This window comes from Tauraco erythrolophus, chromosome 3 (genome assembly GCF_009769465.1).
Source record: "Tauraco erythrolophus isolate bTauEry1 chromosome 3, bTauEry1.pri, whole genome shotgun sequence".
Lineage (NCBI taxonomy): Eukaryota > Metazoa > Chordata > Aves > Musophagiformes > Musophagidae > Tauraco > Tauraco erythrolophus.
This window is the reverse complement of record NC_141467.1, coordinates 84398448-84409007: the sequence shown is the minus strand read 5'-3', so window position 1 is coordinate 84409007 and position 10560 is coordinate 84398448. Positions and strand designations below refer to the sequence as shown.

Below are 10560 nucleotides of genomic sequence, written 5' to 3'. Positions count from 1 at the left end.
ATGCAGCATAGGGACATACAATTTGTTGCAGTGTCACAGTCACCTTTCAAATGCCACAGAGAACTCTCACCATGAAGAACTTGTACCTGTCTCAAAAGGATTTTCACAGACATTACAGGAAACAAATTAGCCTTAAGCAATGCCCTCCTGCAACATGCTGCATTTGTATTCATTTCTGTACACCTTCAAACTTTGGCTACACACCATACGTAACTTATGTGCAACACTCCCTGCTTCAAAGGGAGTATCAAATTAACATCAGTTATTATAGTTACATTACATTCAACACAACATACATTTCAGTCTGGAATGTTTTTTTAAGATCTTCTGTGTGACAAAAACAGTACAATATAGCAGCACCAAAAAAAACCCTACAAATATACAAATTATAGAGCAGTAGAAGCAGTATCTTGCAGGTCAGGATGGCCGAGCGGTCTAAGGCGCTGCGTTCAGGTCGCAGTCTCCCCTGGAGGCGTGGGTTCGAATCCCACTTCTGACAGTTCTCTTTTGGGGCTACACCTGGCTGCCAGCCAGTCACCAGCCCTGTTCCTCAGGGCCCAATTCTAGGGCTGGTCCTGTCCAATATATTTATCAACAATCTGGACACCGGAGTTGAATGCACCATTAGCAAGTCTGCTGTAAAACTGGGCACCAGTATGAACTGGGAGCAGAGTGGCTGGAGGGCAGCCCTGCAGACAGGGACCTGGGGGCGCTGGTCGGCACCAGCCTCCACGCAAGCCAGCAGTGTGCCCTGGCAGCCAAGGGGGCAAACCCCATCCTGGGGTGCATCAAACACAGCACAACCAGCCAGTCGAAAGAGGGGATTATCCCACTGTATTCAGTGTTGGTGAGGCCTCACCTGGAGTATATTGTGTGCAGTTCTGGGCCTCACAATTTAAGGATGTGAAGGTCCTTGAATGCCTCCAGAGGAGGGCAACAAAGCTGGTGACAGGGCTGGAAGGCATGAACTGTGAGGAGCTGCTAAGGACTTGGGGCCTGTCTAGTTTGGAGAGAAGGCTAAGGGACTACCTCATGGCTCTACAGCTTCCTGAGGAGGGGACGTGGAGAGGGAGGTGCTGAGCTCTTCTCCCTGGGATCCAGTGAAAGGACACATTGGAATGGTTCAAAACTGAACCATGGGAGGTTCAAACTGGGCATTAAGAAGCATTTCTTTACCGAGAGGGTGGTCAAACACTGGAACAGGCTTCAGATGCCTCAAGCCCATCAGTGTTTAAGAGGTATTTTGACAATGCCCTTAATAACATGCTTTAACTTGGTCAGTCCTGAAGTTATCAGGCATTTGGACTAGATGATCATTGTAGATGCCTTCCAATTGAAATATTCTATTTCATTATTTTCTATTCTATTCTCGAAAAAAAAAAAAAAAGGAGGGTCTTCAATTAAAATAGGAGATCTAATTGCCTCAGCCTAACAAAGGGAGCAGTTCAGAAACCAACCCCCAAAATGTGGTGGGGTTTTGCATCCTCCCCACCACCATGCCTGCACTGTGTCGTTCCTGCACCAGCTCTAATGCTGGGAGTCAGGCTATGTGCCTCGCTGACGTAGCACAAAATGTTACTGCCCCAAGCTGGTCAACTGCTGCTTTAGGGAGTGGGACCCACCTGCCAGGCCATCACCTGGAAAGCTCTGGCACTTGCTTAAGTGGCAAAAGTAGGTGACTGAGCAGAGCAGAGCGCAAGAGGGAGAAGCCAGAACCTCCCTCTCTCCCCCTTTGGCCAGAAGCGAGCTGTTATTTTGGCTACGTGTGTTTCCTAAAACTACAGCTTCCATCTCAAAACTATTTTTTTTTCTAAAAAATATTTTAGATATTGCATTATGTTCTTTTTTTGTTAAAATTTAAAAACTTCTCAAAAGCACATATGAATCAGTAAATGAATTACATTTTCATGTTACGTATTTAGAGTTAAGTATACATTAAGTGACATGGTGGAATATGAAGTATTTCTGAAAAACAAGGTCAAAAACATCAGTCACAAGAACACTCCTCCCATGAATGAAGTGGAGGACTGGGATTTTTAACGCCGTAAGCTGTAAATGTTAAATATCCAGTACTGCAAATGCTCAACAGACATGCAATAATGACCTCTGAACACACATAGCACTATATCATTATAAATGTGCAGCTAAAAAGACGAATTAATGAATTATTCCAGAGGAAGAAACAGACTCAGGGAGTGTTTTCATTATCTGGTGTTAACACAGACTCCGACAAAGGTAACTAATGCTTTCCACCTGCAAATGATACCAACCATTCCTTGAGTAGAGTTGCTTATCTACTCAAAATACTTACCTACCATACCTTATGTAAAGAAGATATATATCTGTTTTTCTCCAGACCCTTACCCCATGGGGTAGTGTTAACCCATCCATTCTTACTAGGCAAGCAGCACTGCGCTGCGCCAACATATATAGGGACATTCTGCAGAACATCCTCACAGAACACAATGTTAAGATCACCATCTCCTGAACTGTTAATGCTAAATCAGTATTCTATTCCATGTTCCAGACAGCTATGCTACCAGTATTGGAATTCTGAAAGCAGCACATTTGCCTGCTATGAATGCACAGCAAGTCAGCGTATTTGGGTCTGCCAGACATACAACAAAATCAATAGGCAGCTGCCTAAAGCCATAATCCCCAACTGTAAGTTGCAGGGTGCAGGGTTGGCTGGTCTTCCTGTGGGATCCATTTTGGATCCGAAACCTGAAATCAGCTCCTGCTTGTTTACAGTCTTTCAAGTCTCACCAACACAATTTACAATAGTAGTATATTATCTACCTTATACAGGCATCAATCCAAGTATTATTAGAAGTTATCTGATCTAAACTGATAGTGTAGACTCCTCCTAATGTCTGAGTAAAACTTATAACTGAAATAGATATATAGAGATATATGTAAAAAACATTAAATAATCGTATGTCACAAGCCAAACAGCAACTTTGATGTCTAGAACCTCCTTAGCTTCAACTATAATGTGAATACTGAGATCATATAAATCAGAACAGATGTAACTACAGTATTTGAGATGGTTTAAGCATCCTAGAAAACTACTAGTGAGAAGGCATTCACTGAGCAGATGATGCATTCAAACAACTATGCAGAACTGTAGCTTTCTTCTACAGTCCCTTCCCGACCCTACTTTAATCCTCATTGAGAGGCTTGCACAGGGCAAGGAGAGACGGCACAGGGCTCCGGCCGCCATTCAGGACAAGAAAAACCCTAACTCCAATGGGAGTTCACAAGTTACCTCAGTGGTCCTCGCATTTCATGCCCTGATTCAAATCTTCATTTTGGACAAGGCTGCACAGGCGTTGCTGGACCTATGGAACAGCAGCAACGTAACAGGATGCACAGAGCCACAGGTTAAAAAGTCTGCAGCCATGAGCTCTGCATAGCTTGTAGTGAACAGCATTTCCCTTATAGTAACACATTGTAATGGGTGAATTAGGTATGCAGATGAGGTTTCATTTGGATTTTCAATGTAATTACACAATAAACCACAATATTCTGCCAAATCAATTCTTCCATATTCACAGACTATAAAATGGACAAAACCAAGGCCATCATAAAGAACAAAGACCACAGGATTTCATCAAGAAACGTCTGTAGAAAGTTCAATTCCTTCTTCTCTAGCAGATCATTTATCCTGAATTAAAGGCCTGCACAGAAAAAAAAAATCTGCCATATCCTTTCTTAAAACATTACATAGGTTACAGTCAGTATTAAGAACATGCACCAAACTGTGGCAAAGCAGACGTTAACTGACAGTAATGATTTCTGTGAAGACAGTCTCTTCCTGTAAATTGGCTTTCAGAAACTTTCACGAGATGGACTGGACAGAATCTAGACAGGCATTTGAGGGAAAGAAGAACAATTATTTTTTTTTTTTAAATCTGATTGTCAGTGTGTATGCTAGGTATTTCATAACCACATGCCAATATCGGCACTCTTTTATATACAAGCTGTTTAGTGAGGCTAGATTCAACCTCTTCACATGAATATGTTCAGCACTCTAGTCAATTTAAAACCAAAATAATCATATTAGCTAGACAAGATGTCCCGACTTAAATAACTTCCATTATTAAAGGAAGCACATGATCGACTTTTCCTAAGATTAAAACTGCACACGTCTTGGCCATTGCTAGTCACAAGGACTGAGACCAAACTCTCAACGTTTGCATATGCTGCGAATATTTCCTGTGAGAAAGTGTCACGAGGCGAGAAGTAGAGAACCACAAGCAGCTCAGAAATCTTTTATCTCTCTGGAGTGGCGCACGAGGGAGTGCTTCTGGTAAATAAGATACAGAGAATGACAAGTCGTGTGGTTTTTTTTAAAAGAAAGGGACTATATGCTTTTTCAAACTAACGTATTTCAGGATCACAATGCGAACAGGAGGTAAAAGCCACAGAAAGATGTTGTGCTTGACCAAAGGAGCGGTTTGCTTTCAGCAAATCTCTATTAAATAGAATCTAAATTAATAAGGAATAAGGATTCCCTCACTCCTGTGTGGCAGCTACAGCCAGAGCTGTACCTGTAAGCAGAGCCCTTATTGACCAGAACAGGAAAGAACAGAGGCAGACCTCACACCCAGTGTGGAATCCTCCTGAAGGGGTTTCAGAGAAATAGATAATTTTATGGGCAAGTCAGGCTTCTACAGTTACCGTCACTGCACCGTCATACGTGAGAGGATATTGCTGTATACTACTTTTTCCTTCATAAAAATTTTCTCCAGCAAACAAGAGCAGCTATCACCAAACTTTTCTCTTCCTGGTTTTATGGATGTTGCCCATGGACAAGAGGAGAATACAGCAAAGCAGAGACCATCTCATTACACGTCTATCACAAAGCATAATAGATACCCAGATCTGATCAGTGCTTATCGCTCAGCATGAGTGACTGAACGACTGACATGGACGGAAACTGATTCCAGGATTTCTCTCCTGACACCAAACCCACACGTCACTTTGAAAAGAATTAGATGAAGTTCAGCCAAGTATACACTAAGTGGGTGGACACTGAGGGAGTTTTGAGGTATCTCATTACTTCTACTGCTCATTAGTGGATAGGACAGTATATTTCCAACACCTTGCGGTCTTCAAAGATTTAAAATAGAAGTAAAAGGAATAATCAGGATACCATGGCTCACCTGCTCCCTTTGTCATTGAAACAAGCCTACACTGGCAGTTCAAAGCATGTCTGAATTTGCGTTTATCTTACTGAGAAACAATCCATTACCAGCAGCTAATGATCTTTTTTGCCCTAATGAATCTACCTTAAAAGGATCTACCTGTGGCTCTGTGCTGTTCACAGTTATTAAAACATGAAAGCTGGGCTAACTCTGCTGAGGACATTGATGGTTGACTCTGATGTCAATTAAATGTCAGCTTTATGAACTGGAATCAGTTCAGACAATGCAAGTCTATCCTTATATTAAAGATGATGCATGCAGAGACTCTTCTCTCAGTGTAGGGGTCCTGGATCTCTATTGGCTTAAGCTACACTGCAGAGGGGCAGGCCCAAAGGGCAGCTCTGGCATAAGGAAACATGGGTGCCCAGAAAGTGAAAATCACACATGGCTGTTTCTGACAGCACAGAGATGCTTGTGACAGCACAGGCAGAAAGCTACTTGCTGCAAGCCAAGCTTGCACATGGATCTCCTATGGACACACACCATCACAATATGGGGCAGCTTGTTATCCTTTCAGCTGCTAGAGCTTTTCATCACACACACAAATGATTAAAAAAAACAGTATTTATTTGCAAGTATGACCATCCTGAAGCTAAAGTCTTGCTCTGCTTGGCAAAAGTCACATTCCTCTTTGAAAGGTAATGTTGTCTTTTTACTACAGACCAATCACTGGCTGTTTGCTGCCAGAAATATTCACCCTTACCTCAGAGTGGTAATTCAGTACTCGTGTTTAACTGGAATCAATTTATTTTCCTGTTCCCTCAGTGCTAGGCTCTGACAGCTCTCCCCAACGCAGCACAGCATTAGCAATGGTCCCCATGGCTGCTGTCCGGCTACAGAGACTCTCCACCAAAGCACCCAGGGACTTTAATGCCTCCTCAAAGAGAAGGGCCCTCAAGCCTTACATGATACAGCCTCTAAGAAAGCAAAACTACCTGCTTTCCGACCTTTCTTTCTCATTACTTAAGATGAGGAGCAGAGCTATATCACAGCCTGGTGGCAATCAGCGCTGGGCAAAGCAGAAGATATCCAAGCGACAGCAGCGTCGAGGTCCTTTACTCAGTACCCAGTATGGGGTTTACTGAATAATAACAATAAAAATATACCTCTGTGTTGCCATGTGCAATCCTGCTTACCTCTCTCTTGATGTAAGAAACACTTAATTTTCAGAAGAGAATATTATAAACACCAACTGGAATATAATAAATTAACTGCAACTGTCTATAAACTTGCCTCTTTATCTGACTGATGTCAGCTAAGGTAAAATAAAAATTACAATCTCTGCGTAAGGAAACTTACATAAGTAGGTGAGTGGGTTTAAAAACAAAACACAGATCTCAAAGTTATATTCATCTGTCAAAGCAAGTAAACTACCAGATGAAAGAAAGGCTAGGTCTGAATATGATTAAAGCCTTATTTTTTCCCCCAAAGAGCACAGATTTAGACTTGCTGAAGTCTGAGTATTTAAAACACACAATAATAAAGATGAGCTATTGAGTCATCACCAATTATTTTAAAAGAGCAAACTGTTTATTTATAAAGAAACTGACATTAACAAAGAAAAACAAGAAGAACTCACAGTCGAAGAAGCAGCAGTCTTCAGGGTTTGGAGGTTTTGGTTTTTTTTTCTAATTTAATTTACTTTGCTTCATCTCCATTTCTAACTTCAAAAGTATCACATTTCAAATCATTCCTTTTTGACTTCTCCTACCGTGACATTTAGAGTTTGTGGAAAACCTTTCACACACCTTAACAAGATATCAACTGCTAACGTGACAGTCCTATATATTAAACAAGTGAAACTAAATGAAGAGATATAACACCAGTTGAAGTCTCCCAGCTACCCAGCGGTCAAATGCCACAAACATCAATTTGTTTAGTTCTTTGGATAATGTCAGGTCCCCAACAACTGGACTAAACACAGTTAAAATTAAGAGGAAGCTGTGTTGAGTTTTCATAGAGAAACAGGGCATGAGCTTAGATGCTGAGCCCCACCAGCAGCCCAGCTGGAGAAGGCTGTGGACACCGGTGTTGGCCAGATTTCCAGCATCTCTGCCCTGAGTTACAATGCCCATAGGAGGCGAATGGCTCAATGTCAAGACACTCCCTGGGCTGCCCTGCATGGATCAGCCTTGAAAAGAGAAGACTTCGGGGGGACCTAATAGCTGCCTTCCAATACCTGAAGGGAACCTACAGGAAGGCTGGGGAGGGACTTTTTACAAGAGTGTCCACTGACAGGACAAAGGGAAATGGGTTTAAGTTGAAGGAGAACAGATTTAGATTAGATCTTAGGAAGAAATTCTTCAGTACGAGGGTGGTGAGACTTTGTAATAGATTGCCCAGAAAAGTTGTGGATGCTCCCTCCCTGGAGGTGTTCAAGGCCAGGTTGGACGGAGCCTTGAGTAGCCTGATCTAGTTGAGAGGCGTCCCTGCCCATGACAGGGAGGTTGGATTAGATGATCTATAAGATCCCTTCCAGCCTATGCCATTCTATGATTCTATGATCGCAGGTCTAGCTGCATCACTTTACCCTCATTTTCCACATCATAAAATCATAGAATGGTTTGGGTTGGAAGAGACCTTAAAGATCATCTGGTTCCAACTCCCCTGCCATGGGCAGGGACACCTTCCACTAGATCAGGTTGCTCAAAGCTTCATCCAACCTGGCCTTGAACACTTCCAGGGATGGAGCATCCACAACTTCTCTGGGCAACCTGTTCCAGCGCTTCACCACCCTCATAGTGAAGAATTTCATCCTTAAATCTCATTAAAATCTACCCTTTTTTAGTTAGAATCCATTACCCCTTATCCTATCACTACACATCCTTGCAAAAAGTCCCTCTCATAAATAACTCTCCTAAATAACCTCTCCTCCATAATTAGACTTACTCTTTATCTGAAGTCTAGCCCAGTATCCTCTTAACACACACAAGAATATCCATGCTGGGTCAGACCAATGGTCAGCCTAGCTCATCATCCTCTGGGACAGCGGCCAAGACCAGCCCTGAGGATGGAATCAATACAGACAGTGGCAAACAACAGGACAAAGATTTCCAGCTCCCAAGAATTTGGAATTCAGAGGCTTCATAATGTAGAGGTATTTGTGTTTCACAGCCTGCAACAGACCACAGAGTCACTGAGGCTGGTGGGAACCTCTGGAGACTCTCCAGTCCATCCTCCTGCTCAGAGCTGGCTCAGCTGCAGCAGGATGCTCAGCGCCATAACCAGTCCGGTTTTGATTATCTCCCAGGATGGATACCATACAACCTTGTGGCATGCTGTTCCAGTGTTTCGCCACTTTCACATTAAAAGAAGTTTTTTCTTACATTTCCTGAACTTTTTAGCATTCACATGCTGCTGCAACAAATTCCGGAGCCTGGTTATCCACTGCCTGAGGAGCCACACACGAGCCTGGAGTATGGGGTGGGGATTATAACAAGGACAACATTTCTCATGTCTCCCTACACTCTGCATGGGACCACTGCTCTAACTTAATGTGAAGTGGTGATCTTACAAAGGTTTTATGACCACAGCAAAGGTCTTAAGACCACAGTATTAATTACTTTTATTGGTAGACTCTGAGACAATTTTTCTGGGTTTTGGACTTTTCCCATGTTGTCCATAAGGATTCCTTTCTTTGTCTGTCCTTGTCATGAGCAGTGGAAGCATCTAGCATTGCTCCGTAATATCCAGAGAAACGAGATAATTCTGTTTACAACTAGTTTCTGATAATAAATGCCAAAATATTTCTCATCTGTCAGGTTAGAAAAATTCAAGCAAAAAGCAATGATTTGCCAAAAGTTAAATAACCTTTTGATAGAATCTTCCATTCTTGGAACTATTCTCATAATAGCTTTTTTGCTCTTATGACACATCTGTTGCATTTATTTCTCCCCTTCCCATGAGCCTTCCCATCTGCTGTAGACATCTGAAATGGCATCTGATAATTCATGCTAAGAAAGCAGCCTTACCTACTCCAGTCTTCAGATTCACTTTTTCATAAACATCAGCAGCAACAGAGAAAGATATTAGGAAATCAGACCTAGAATTCTAGGTTAAGAATTTGAGGATGAAGGAAGGTTTCACCTGACAGTACAGTTCACAGGAGAATACGCATTTAAAATAAGATCATAGAATCACAGAATGCTTTGGGTTGGAAGGGACCTCAAAGATCATCTAGTTCCAACCCCCCTGCCATGGGCAGGGACACCCTCCACTACACCAGGTTGCTCAAAGCCTCATCCAACTTAGCCTTAAACACTTCCGGGGATGGGGCATCCACAACCTGTTCCAGTGCCTCATCACCCTCAGAGTGAAAAATTTCTTCCTTATATCTAATCTAAACCTACCCTCTTTCAGTTTAAATCCATTGCCCCTTGATGAATAGAACGAGCTGACCAAACATTCATACAGAGGAATAAAGAGTTCGCCAGGATAAGGCTTAAGCCACTGGTGTTGTTCTTCCACTGTGGTTATTTAATGCAAAGAGCAACTTAGAGTCATATTAAGATGGAAGAATAAAGAGGGACAAAAGCTAAGACTGCGTGGCCATCCCCACTCTCCCAAGGACTTTGTTGCATAGTTTTGGATTGAGTCTTGAGAAAGCTCTGTTTTTTCTGGAAGAAAACTTAAGTGAACAATAAAGCAGGCTATCTACCTTGGTTGAAAGATGGATAAAAGAGTGGAAGCCGCACTGTATTGAGGCCATAAAAAGATTACAGGGATTAAGGCAAATACAGTATGACATAACAAGCCCTGTACAAACCTGCATTGCCCCTTTTGGCTTTGTTATAATGCAAATAGAAGCACAAATCACACACCAAACATTATTCAAAATAAATCATGCACCATACCTAGTGATAAATGAATTATCCCTGCTCCTCAGAACTGCTCTTTCCATAAAGAGCCATCCCTCTAGACAGTCTGAAGAGAACTGAGTGAATTTTCTTCCTGTAACTATGAGAACCAGGACACAGAGCTAAAATTCCCATGTAATATATTCAATTTAAACAGCTGAAATTTTAATATGGCTACCTAGTTATAAAAGATTTGCTATAACAATTTTTATATATACATATATAAAATGCATTAACGATGAATTTTGGATGTTTATAAGCTTAGAAACTGTTATAGAAATGACAAATCAAAAACACTGGCTGTGGGCAAACCAGTTTTCAGTGTTTTTCTGATAATTACAATTAGGTAGCTTAATGAAATCCAGCATATCAGATTAGTTTCACAATCCCTACATCCCTGACTTGTACTATCCTGACGTGTTCCAACAAGTACGGAGCAAATGGATTAGATTTACAGAGTAATTTTATAGTCTTCCCTTCAGACTGATTTTCTT

At 41.8% G+C, this 10560-nt stretch overlaps 1 non-coding gene across 1 annotated transcript; it reads left to right on the top strand.

Moving 5' to 3' along the window:
* The first annotated feature begins 416 nt into the window (after positions 1–416).
* On the top strand, positions 417–499 carry TRNAL-CAG (transfer RNA leucine (anticodon CAG)). Its single transcript has one exon. It is a non-coding gene; the product is annotated as a tRNA-Leu (tRNA).
* Positions 500–10560: the final 10061 nt, after the last annotated feature.